Raw genomic sequence first — 12,718 nt, 5'->3', positions numbered from 1 at the left:
AGTGCAGCCTCACAGCTCCAGGGACCCTGGTTCGATTCCGGGTACTGCCTGTGTGGAGTTTGCGAGTTCTCCCTGTGTCTGCGTGGGTTTTCTCCGGGTGCTCCGGTTTCCTCCCACAAGCCAAAAGACTTGCAGGTTGACAGGTAAATTGGCCATTATAAATTGTCACTAGTATAGGTAGGTGGTAGGGAAATATAGGGACAGGTGGGGATGTTTGGTAGGAATATAGGATTAGTATAAATGGGTGGTTGATGTTCGGCACAGACTCGGTGGGCCGAAGGGCCTGTTTCAGTGCTGTATCTCTAATCTAATCTAATAAATAAGAGGAGAAACAGAGGAAAAGAAGATTTTAAAAAACAAAAAGGTTGCCACCTGTCCTCTGCATTCACTGACCTACTGTCATTCCTACACCTCTCCTATAAACTGGCTGTCTTGACCTCACCATCTTCCATTGTCTTGATGAGGACATTTCTGACTCATGACCTTCAGCATTCACAGCTCCTAATCTTCTTTGAAACCACTTTGTTTTCCATCCTGCCAACCAATAAACTCTCCCAAAGTCACTTTCAAATTGCCAACTGTTGAGTCTTTAGCCCTCCATTAACCATTATGCCTTTGTAGCTGTTAACCTGGTCAACCATTTCCTTAAGTCGTCCTTTGACGAACTTGTCTCCAGCAAAAACTTCAGTGTCTATCATTTCCGGCTCGAAGTCTTTGAATATGTTATTGACTCACAAATCCATGCTCATCTTTCTCGCAACTTCTGTTTGATTTTCTCCAATCAGGTTTTCACCCCTCCCACAGCACCGAATCAGCCCGAACCAAAGTCGTGAAGTCCATTTTCTGTGACTGTGGCATTTATTTCTTCACATTCACCTCAACCTTTCTGCAGCTTTAAACATAGTTCACCACACCGTTCTTCTCCAATGCCTGTCTTCAGTTGTCCAGCTCTCTGGTACTGCTTTTGCTTCTTTCCACTCTTATCTATCCAAGCATGCCAGAGCATCTTTTTCAATGGGGTTATGGTAGTATAGTGGTTATACTACTGTTCTAGTAATCTAGAGGCCTGCACAAATAATGTACAAGTTCAAATCCCACTATGCCAGTTTGAGGATTTGAATTCAGTTTTTTAAAAATATGGAGCTGGATTTTACAGACCCCCAATGTCGGGAGTCATGGCGAGGGTGGAGGGGCGGAAAATGCCTCCAGCAGAGGCCCGCCATGGGCCTCGATGCTGGGAAGGCCCAGCCCGATATTGTTGGTGGCGGCGAGGCCTCGTGGCAGCCCCCGCTGCTCGGCAACATGGGCCAAATTTACATATTTAAATAAATGTGAATTAATTACTTACTGGTTCCGCCATCCATGCCTCTCCAGTACTGCTGCCAGTGGTTGGCAATCCAGTGCTTTCGTATCTCTGTCCGGAGATCTGATGCTGTACACTGGTGGGGAGGAGGAAGCAGGTAAGTATTTCAATGCGGAAGGGGGGAGTGGAATCAAATTGATCTGATTGGGGTAGAGGATTGGGAAGGGGTGAAGTTAAAAGTTTATGAACTTTGACGGGGGTAAGGACAGGCACACAAGGCAAGTATTTTGGTGAGGGGGGAAGAGGACAAGGAATGAATTGTATGGTTATTGGAGGGGGTAGGAGAGGGGCTAGAAACATTTATTTAATTTTTTTGAATACATTTTAAATGACTATCCCTTTAAAGATTTAAACAAAATGGAAGGGCTAAAAGCCATTTAAAAATGGCGTTGGGGCCTGCACACTGGCGCCCGACGCTATTGCTGGGGACGGACCGCCTGGGGGGGTGGGGGGTGGGGGGGTGCAAGGGACAGTCCACCCCAGCCATTTAAATGAGCTGCTGCGTTTAATATCGTGGCGCCTCCGCGAAGTACATCCCTCGCGTGTGGGCTGCTACCGTTTACGGTAAAATCCAGCCCATAGTGTCAGTAAAGATGACCATGAAGCCATTAGATTCTTGTAAAAATCCAACTGGTTCACTAACTTTATATTTACATGCCAGAGCATCTTTTGCATTTGTAAACTTCTCTTCTGTGTACTGTACACTGCTGTACTTACACATTCTGGCCTATATGTGACTCCAGTGGCGGCACAGTGGCGCAGTGGTTAGCACCGCAGTCTCACAGCTCCAGCGACCCGGGTTCGATTCTGGGTACTGCCTGTGTGGAGTTTGCAAGTTCTCCCTGCGTCTGCGTGGGTTTTCTCCGGGTGCTCCGGTTTCCTCCCACAAGCCAAAAGACTTGCAGGTTGGTAGGTAAATTGGCCATTATAAATTGCCCCTAGTATAGGTAGGTGGTAGGGAAATATAGTGACAGGTGGGGATGTGGTAGGAATATGGGATTAGAGTAGGATTAGTATATATGGGTGGTTGATGGTCGGCACAGACTCGGTGGGCTGAAGGGCCTGTTTCAGTGCTGTATCTCTAAATTTAAAAAAAAATTAAATATAGTCTGGTTGACCCCTAACTGCCTTCTAAAGTGGTCTGGTATCAATCACTACAGAGAATAACAAGGTGGCTTACCATCACTTTATCTAATCAACTAGGGATGGGCAATAAACACCAGCCTTGTCCGCTATGCCCACACCCTGAAAATGAATTTTAAAAAGTATATAAGGTCTATGTGTTGGGTTATATTTATTGTTCACTGTATTGTTTTTATACAGGGAGTATGAATCACAATTTCAATTAGACCTCTGCTACTCAAGAGTCAGTGTTGCATTGTATATATGCATTGCTAAGCAAAAAACATGAGTGATGCAGAATGAAAGATGATATGTAAATCCAGAGAATTTAACAGTAATCAGCAAGATGAAATTAGATGCCTTACAGATTACTTGCATGTTCAAGAAGTGAAATTGCTGTAGATCACTGTTTTTAAAGAAAACCCTTGACTTTAGCAATCCACTAATCACAACATTTCATCGGTATAACTTGGCAATGTGCCCTCACATAATTTCTATCAGGAGCTTAGAAAGGCTTCAAGGCTGCTGTAACTAATTCCATAGGTACAGTGATAGCATTCACAGAACATCTAGATCTTTAGCAATTAATTAAAACATCTCAATGATGATTTCTTTGCTTATGTGAACCTCATCACACATGACCGTTCAAATAAACCAAGGAAATTCATGCTTAATAGTTTGAATTATCTCCACTTTTCTCAGATTCATTGGGCTGAATTTTGAGGCCTCATGCCTGGAGACAGGATGGTAGACCATTAGTACTCACAAAGAAAGACTTAATGCCCCATTTCCATTGACAATGCTCTAGGCACCATTTTCTCAGAGTTCTCTTAAGGCTTAAGGGGCCTGGGCGGCTGCCTGAACACTGCAATAGCCTAATAACATTATGCTAACTGGGGTCCTATGGCACGATGAGCCCGGTCGGTTGCCATAATGGTAGTAATGTTGAGGGATGGGAGCATCCAGGGTTCCTTGGTGGTGAAGGTTGGAATCAACAATTAAGAGGCACATTTAAAAGGGCAAGTATGTGCATATCAGCTGAAATTCTTAGTTGAATACTGCAGAAGGAATTGCAACTTTAGTACTCATGATAGAGCAGAGGTTTTTTTTTAAATAATTCCTGGCAGAATTCAGTCTTTGTCTTTAGGAGTGAGTGAGAAGAGAAGGAATGGGGGTGATTCCAGCAGTGGGTGGCACAGGAGCAGATGTGTTGTCATCCTGAGAGAAGACAGCATGCGCCACTCAAACTGAGTCACTGCTACTGCCATGAGCCTGCAAGAACTCACACCTAGTGATCTGCGGGAGAGCAGATCATAAAAGATCAGAAACACTTGGAAGCCCACGTCAGTGTGCTCCACCAAACTTTTGAAGTCGGCAGACACTGAGAAGCCCAGAACCTGCATAATACCATTCTGAGCATCAACCAAAGCTACCAGAGCTAGTGGCACAAACTCCTATGCAGAGATCCTATGTGCAGCATCCATAGAGGTAACCACACAGTACATAGCAGATTGCTTACACTTCTAGCCAGAATGCCACAGTGGAACCCCTCAGGCTCAGACATACTGTGGCAATTCCTAAGGAAGCTGTCTAATACCCCAACAATTACTGGTGGATGTCAAGAAGTCTTCTTGTATGGACTGGGCTTCTGAGGTCTACATTTCAAACTTCTATAGTGCAGCTAAGATCTAGGCTAGCCCTTTTACAAGCCATATCCCGGGTATCCCTTTCTGCTGCCTCCTGCTCATAAGAGCTGCATGCATCACCTTGTACATCTGCCTCTGCCTTACTCTCTATCCCAAATGGGGTACTGATCTCTAAGCTGGTGCTTGTAAAATGTAAAGCAAGAGGGAGTACTTCTTGGGAAGGTTCACCCCATCTAAAATTTCTGATATTCCCAAGAATGAAGAAAACCTAGAGAAGAGATAAGGGTTATGATGGAGGGGACACGTAACAGCAATGTGCCACACAACCTACATGCAGGATCGTGAGAGGAAAGAGATATTGTTGTAATAAAGGCTGTGTATTTATTAGAGTTATTTGAGGATGCAACGAGCAGAGTGGATAAAGGAGAACCAATAGATCTGCTGTATTTGCATTCTCAAAAGGCATTCAATTAGGTGCCATATAAAAGGTTACTGTGCAAGGTAAGAGCTCATGGTATTTGGAGTAATATATTAGCATAGTCAGAGGACTGGCTAACTAACAGAAAACAGAGAGTTGAGATAAATGGATCATTTTCAGGTTGGCAAACTGTAACTAGTGAGGTACCACAGGGATCAGTGCTGGGGCCTCAACTACTTACAAATCTATATTAATGACATGGACAAAGAGATAGAGTGTATTGTAGCCAAATTTGCTGATGATACAAAGATAGGTGGGAAAGAAAGTTGTGAGGGGGATACAAAGGACTGAATTTTAATATAACAGTGCAGGTCTCAGCGGTGGCACAGGAAACGGGTGCCGTTGCTGCACAATCGGAATTCGGCTGGCCGACAGCGATCGCCTGGCGGCCGAGCAATTAAGGAAGAAGAGGCAGTGAGTCCCTGCAATCAATCACTAAAGGCAGGAAATGAGGCATCAATGGTGCCATCATCTGACACAATGGCAGGTGATGGCGCCATATTAATTCATTGCTGCCAGGTTTAAAGGCGTGTCTGCCTTAGTGTCCTCTGCTGCCCCAGGACCCTTTCTGCTGCCCCAGGACCCCTTCTGCTGCCTCTGCTGCCCCAGGTCCCCTTCTGCTGCCTCTTCTACCCCAGGACCCCTTCTGCTGCCTCTGCTGCCCCAGGACCCCTTCTGCTGCCTCTGCTGCCCAAGGCCCCTTCTGCTGCCTCTGCTGCCCCAGGTCCCCTTCTGCTGCTTCTTCTACCCCAGGACCCCTTCTGCTGCCTCTGCTCCCTGATAGGCAAGGAACTGAAAACCTGTCGTGACCATGGCTGAAGGAAGGCACCAGGTGACCTCATGGTTTAGCATTGCCTCCCTGCAGGTTCTCCTCCAGGCTGCAAAGGCAAGATAGGAGGTCCTCTTGCCCAGGGACTAGAGGAGGAGAACTGCAGCCTGGCAAACTAAGCCTGGAGGAAGACAGCGCAAGGTCAGCAGCATGGACATGGAAGTGCAGGAAGCGGGTCAATGACCTCATCCAGGCAGCTAAGGTGAGAACTTCAAACACTTTGGACTCTTTGGGTATGGCAGATGGTTCAGTGAAAGGGAGTGTTTGGTGGAAAGGGAGTGAGCACCCAATCATATGCATAGGGGAAGGGGAGCAGGACATGCTGCCTGAGGCATGCCTGCATCTCAGTGAGAGGCGCACGTCAGTCATTGTATAACTCCACACAGTCCCTCAAGTGAGGCCACATGCCAGAGGCAGATTTGTGCCCCCATCATGGCCCACTGGACTATCACCATCAGAGATCTTGGGCTTGTCCCTGCTGGGACATTAACTTTGTCCATCCTTATGTCTGCAGGAGAAGACAGCACACAATCAGAAAGAGCATGTCAAGACTGGCAGTGGAGTGACTTATCTCCATGTCTTAAGCCCTATGAAGGAGGAGGAGGGGACAATGGAACTGGCAGGACAGCAAGGCTGCTACTCCATAGCTGATGGTGAGATAGGTGCAGTTACCCAAGAGAGTGAGGGAGCATCTCCTGGTGCACAAGGGTGCATCTGCTACAAAGGAGCCATGCTACTTATCTGTTCACCACTGTATAAATGGAGTTGCACAGTAGAGATGGTTGGAATGTCACAATGGACAGACCTTAACCCTTCAATGGCTATGTTTTCTCATACAGGTCAAGATGAACAACAAGACAGAGGAGCTGAAGAGACTGGGGGACAGCCGGCCACGTCTGAGGAGGAGGAGGGAGCCTCAGAGGGTGCACTGTCACGTTATTCCCCCGCACTCTCTCATGTTGGTGGGTATTCGGTCATGTTTAAATTCGGGCACACAACCTGGTGAGCACAGCACAGACATGCCTGGGCAGCTGATGGAGGCTGTGACAGCTGAGGCCACTGGCAGTCAGAGGACTGTGGGAGCGCAGGCCCACACTGGTGTTTCCAGCAACATGGGAAATGTAGCAGCTGCAGTGAGAGGTGAGACAACATCTTGAAGAGATTCCTGAGGCTCTGCGTACACAAGCGTGGACGATGGAAGAGTCCATCCAGGCCTTGGGTGCACTGTTTCTGACTGGTGCACCTCTGGTTTCTTCCATTGACAGACTGGTGACTGTCATGGAGAGCCAGATCCAGCAGACAAATCAGTCGCTGCTGGAGATGTGCACAGTGCTGCACCCCATCACATTCTCCGTGTGCTCTATGCAAGGCGAGAGAGGGACAAGGCACCTGGAATCTCCACCAGGTTCACGTCTATTTCAAGTCAGCAGGGAGGTACAAGGGCACCTTATGAATGGGGAGGAGTAGCTGCTTTCCACATCTGGGGGTTCCTTTTAGAGTGCTCCTAGTGTGAGCAGCAGCTCCCAAGCCCCTCTGCCAGAGACGCCAACACCTCCATCATCCCCGCTAAGAGAGGAGTCCCTGCAACTTTGCAGGAGGCCCTCAATGTGCCGAGGTCCTCCAGGCCTCAGGAAGCCAGAGGATGGTCACCAAAGTCATCCCAAGCTAAGGGGCAGCAAGATCAGCAGCCTGCCTCCACCTCAGCTGGCAGCACAGGGCGAGCACCATATAGGAGTACCTGGAAAAGATTTAACGAGAGCACATAGATGCACTTAGGGGTTCACGGGTGAATGTACATTCCAGATGGATAGGGTTGGATTTGGTGTCACACAGAATAAAGAAATTGCGTCATCTCACTACAGCTCCTTCCTATCGTTGATGCCTTTTGGGATTTCATTTAAACCCCTTATCCCAACAGGCTGGAAGCGAGGGACCAAGCCCAAGTGCTCAATGCTTTGGCCTTGCCATTGTGTGATTTGCACCTGAGCGCTGCAGTGCAGAAGGAAGGAGGCAACAATACGGCTGCTTAAAGGTAATAATAAAAACAAAAAATGTTGGAAATACTCAGCAGGTCTAGCAGCATCTGTGGAGAGAGAAGCAGAGTTAACGTTTCAGGTCAGTGACCTTTCATCAGAACTGGCAAAGGTTAGAAATGTAATAGGTTTTAAGCAAATAAAGCGGGGGTTGGGCACAATATAACAAAAGGGAAGGTCAGTCGGAGACATGATGGCCACATGTGTGCAGTCGGCGAACCCCTGCATCTGGGGGAATCCAGCAATGGTCCCGAACTCTATTGCCCAATTACCTTCGCTGTTTGAATTGATGCAGAAGGGCACTTAGTCACCGGATCTCCTGATCGGGGGATTATTGACCTCCTCGATGCACAGATGCACCACAGACTGCAGAATTCTGCACATATCTCCAGTGGTCCCTGGAATGATCCAGTGGTGCAGAAGTTCAGTGCCACAGTGACCTTCAGCAACACTGGCATTGGGTAACCAAGTCCAAGGGGCTCAATTCATCCTGCATCATGGCACACAGGTCAGTGACTGCCTCCCTGGAGAGGTAGACTCTTTGGAGACATTAACACTCGGACATCTGCAGGTAGCTAAGCCTGGGCCAGCAGACCCTGCCTGGAGGGTAGCTTCTGCACACAGGAGGTTGTTGGCGTGCCCCTGCTGCTCCGTCCTTCTCTGCTGCTCCTTCTTCTCAATGGGGGCCTCGAAGGCAGGGTGAATGAGGCCCATGACAGGTTGGCTCTTTCTGAGCACAAAGCCTTCACAGCAAACACTGCCACCTCCCCCCCCACCCCCACCCCCTTTCTCTCACTTGTCATCTCTGATGTGGCACCCTGCAGAGCTGGCACCTTGGCAATGATTCCCGATGCCCTCCCTCCTGCACCCTCGCTGCTAGGCAACACTGCCTCACCCGATGGCTTCCCAGCAAAGCCTGCACTGAGCTCCTGCCTCCTTGCCACCTCCTTTAACTCAGTGAGGTTCTGAAGCCCCATTGTTCCCTGCGCCGTTTGTTAAATTGGACCCAGTAAATAAAATTGCTGTCTATTGATTCTTAAATACCCTAATTGCCTTCCCACTGTGTGGATTTACGAAGTCCGCCCTTCATGTCAGCAGACGACAGCAAAATTTGGAAAGGATGTCAAGATGTCAGACTTCTGGTCCGATATCTCCATTCCTATTTCATGCCTCCCCCCCACCCCACCTCCATTCTCGTCTCCAATGGTCCCTTAAAATTCCTGCCAAAGAGTCTGCAAAAGGGTATAGATAGGTTAAGTGATGGGGCAAAAGTTTGGCAGATGGAGTACATAATGTGGGAAAATGTGAGGTTGTTCACTTTGGTAGGAAGAATAGAAAAACAAAATATTATTTAAATGGAGAGAGACTACAGAATGCTGTGGTAAAGGGGGAGCTGGATGTCCTCGTACATGAAGCACAAAAAGTTAGCATTCAGGCACAGCAAGTAATTAGGAAGGCAAATGGAATATTGGCTTTTACTGCAAGAGGGATGTGGTATAAAAGTAGGGAAGCTTTTCTACAACTGTACAGGGCATTGGTGAGACCACTTATGGAGTACTGTGTACAGTTTTGTTTTCCTTATTTAAAGTGGAATATACTTGCATTGCAGGCAATACAAAGAAGGTTCACAAGGTTGATTTCTGGGATGAAGGGGTTGTCTTATGAGGAGTGTTTGAGCAGGTTGGGCCCATACTCATTGGAGTATAGAAGAATCAGAGGTGATCTTAATGAAACATATAAGATTCTGTGTGGGCTTGGCAGGGTAGATGCTGAGTGGATGTTGCCTCTTGTGGGGGAATCTAGGATTGAGATGAGGAGGAATTTCTTCTCTCAGAGGGTCGTGAATTTTTGGAATTCTCTACCTCAGACAGCTGTGGCTGCTAAGTCACAGAGTCAAGGTTGAGTAAGACAGATTCTTGAACTATAGGGGAGTCAAGTGTTATGAGGAACAGGTGAGAAAGTGAAGTTCAGGCCAAGATCAGTTCAGCCATGGTACTACTGAATGGCGGAGCAGACTTGAGGGGCGATTTTGCCTACTCCTGCTCCTATTTCTTATGTTCTTATGTGTGCTTGCACTAGGCTCCCTCTCCAATTCTTCTGCCTGTTCCTTACCTCAAGATTTGAATCACTTTGTTTCCATCTGAGTAAGGAGATGTTTGTGACCACTGAGAGAATAAGCAGCAGGTGGATGTCTGTTTGTAGTGAGAATGTAAGCTGTAGCTGTGACTTGCTGAGGGTGGCGGAGAAGCATGCAAAGCGTGGAGATTGAAGAGTTCAGTGCTCAGAGTGGGGTTGTTAGGGGGTGGTGGTAGACTGGGTGCCAAAAAACTGCAATAGAAAGATATAAATGGAGACATAAAGACATGCATCTCCCCCTTGCTTCCCTGTTCAGATCATTAAATCTCTTTCTGGACTGAACTCAGGAATTTGGGGTAAGACTGCAGAGAAATTTCTGACCCGTAGTTGTCATAGAAGTCACAAGATGGGTAAGGTTTCCTTTCTGCAAAATATGTAAAAAAAAAAGTAAAGCTTTCAAAAAAAAATCGATAATTTTGTTACACAGAGCAATTTTGCAGAAAATATCTGTTGTATACTGAGCAGCTCTATTATAGTTAACAATATTACAGTTTTCATTCACAAGTAGAAAATTGTTTCCAACCAAATATACATCAAGTGGAAGAATTAAACCAGTGGAATTATAGCCATAAAACAATCCTGGTCAAAGGTAAGATGGAATGAGATTGGGAAGGTGATAAATGTAAATAACAACAACAACAGCTTGTATTTATATAACACCTTTAATGTAATAAAACATCTCAAGGCTCTTCATAGAGGCATTATAAAACAAAATATGACACCAAGCCGCATAAGGAGATATTAGGGCAGATGACCAAAAGGTTGGTCAAAGAGGTAGGTTTTAAGGTGTTTCCTTAAGGAGGAATGCAAGGTAGAGAGGTGGAAAGGTTTAGGGAGGGAATTCCAGAACTCCAGGCCTAGACAGCTGAAGGTACAGCTGCCAATGGTGGAGCGATTACAATCAGGGATCCTCCAAAGGTCAGAATTAGAGAAGCACAGCTATCCCAGAGGATTGTAAGGGTGGAGGAGATTACAGAGATAGGGAGCAGCAAAACAATGGAGGGATTTGAAAACAGGGATGAGAATTTTAAAATCAAGGTGTTGCTTAACTGGGAGTCAGTGCAGATCAGCGAGCACAGGGTTGATGGGTGACTGGGATTTGGTGTGAGTTAGGACATGGGCAGCTGTGTTTTGGATGGCTTCAAGTTTACAGGGAGTAGAATGTGGGAGGCCAGCCAAGAGTGCAATAGAATAGTCAAGCTCGGAGGTAACAAAGGCATGGATGAGAATTTAAGCAGCAGAACAGCTGAGGCAGGGACAGAGTCGAGCGATGTTACAGAGGTGGTAATAGGCAGTTTTAGTGATGGCACGAAATATGGTTGAAAGCTCGCCTTGGGGTCAAATAGGATGCCACATCTGGTTCAGCCTCAGAAAGTTGCCAGGGAGAGGGATGGAGTCGGTGGCTATGGAGCAGAATTTGTGACAGGGACCAAAGACAATGGCTTTAGTCTTCCCAATCGTTAATAGGAGAAAAGTGTCTATTATGTGCAGTGAGAAGGGGAGGTTCAAGTGTTCTGGTCAGCTCAGTAAAACCTGACGTTGGGACCATCTCATATCTATAAGGTAAGTTTTTGGAATTTATTTACCTGAATGTGAAGCAAGAAACAGAGAAACATAGAAAATAGGAGCAGGAGTAGGCCATTTGGCCCTTCGAGCCTGCTCCGCCATTCATCATGATCATGGCTGATCATCCAACTCAGTAACCTGTTCCCACTTTTACCCCATATCCTTCAATCCCTTTCACCCCAAGAGCTATATCTAACTCCTTCTTGAAAACATACAATGTTTTGGCCTCAACTGCTGTCTGTGGTAGCGAATTCCACAGGTTCACCACTCTCGAGAGTGGTGAAGAAGCAGGAAGCCTCCAATCCTCCATGCCACTTCCCCTCCCATCTCCCTGGGCCACCGATGCTCCAGTCTACCCCGAGCCTCTGATTCTCCAACCTCCTAACTTCCAACCTCCTAACTTCCGATCACTGTTGAGGCACAGGGAATGTGGATCCTGTAGATTCCGACACAACTCACCAGCTCTGAGAGGGCAGCAGCTGACTTGACCAGGAGGAAAGCAGGTTGATGGGGTGGGCAAGGGGAGGAAACAATCTTATGTGGTGCCTAGATGGCAGCAGCCCGCATCATTACATTGGAGTCTTATGTACATCATAGGACTTTGATTTGCAGACAGTAATGAGGCTCCCACCTGGGCCATGCAGGCAACAGGGCCAGCCAGTGGAAGGTAATTTATATTTTAGCCTCTCATTTGCACTGGGGGACTGAGTTAAAATCAGCCCTTGACAGATAGAAATAGAAAAACAAATACAGTCATAATTAAAGTGCAATTAGAACTGACAGTTCAAATAATATGAACCAAATCAGTATTAATTGAAGCACTTGTAAATTAAGCCATGGGAAAAGATTTTTCTATCTACTAACTGTAGCAAAACTGAATAAATTTATAAAAAATGCATTTATAATATCATTCCAGTTGGCATACAGAGGAAATCTCTTCTCACATCCCTAACCCCTCCCCAAATATTTCTGTTTGGATGACTACAATTTACAGCTGGCTGGTCAATTAGAAACTGTATTAATAACATATGCATTTAATCATTGCGTTACATACAGCTTGAAAGTCAATGTTTTATGTTTGTTGCCAGCCCTATTTTCGGCTGCTAAAATCTCATGTAGTTTTGGTTACTAAAATGCTAAGAACAACATTATAAACGCCTCACCACCACTGTGAAGAACCAAATGCACTCTGCAGCAGGTCTGGCAACATCTGTGGAGAGAGAAACAGATTTGATGTTTTGAGTCAGATCTGACTTCTTCAGAACCGAAGGAAGGTAAAAATATGATGGGTTTTGTGCCGTTGAAAGGGGGGAGGGGGAGGAAGAACAAAAGGGAAGGTCTGTGATGGGGTAAAGGGCAGGAGAGATTAAATCACAAAGATGCAATGGAACAAAGGCAAAGGGAGTGCTAATAGCTGTAAATGACAAAGCATTTGAGAGAGGGAAAATGGCAGAATAATGCCTGAAAGCAAAAACATGAAACCTAGGTTAAGACGAGCAAATGGTAAAAAAAAATCAAAATGGTGGTCATGGTCTAAAATTATTG

Source organism: Heterodontus francisci, chromosome 12 (assembly GCF_036365525.1).
Source record: "Heterodontus francisci isolate sHetFra1 chromosome 12, sHetFra1.hap1, whole genome shotgun sequence".
Taxonomy (NCBI): Eukaryota; Metazoa; Chordata; class Chondrichthyes; order Heterodontiformes; family Heterodontidae; genus Heterodontus; species Heterodontus francisci.
This window is presented reverse-complemented; position numbering follows the sequence as displayed.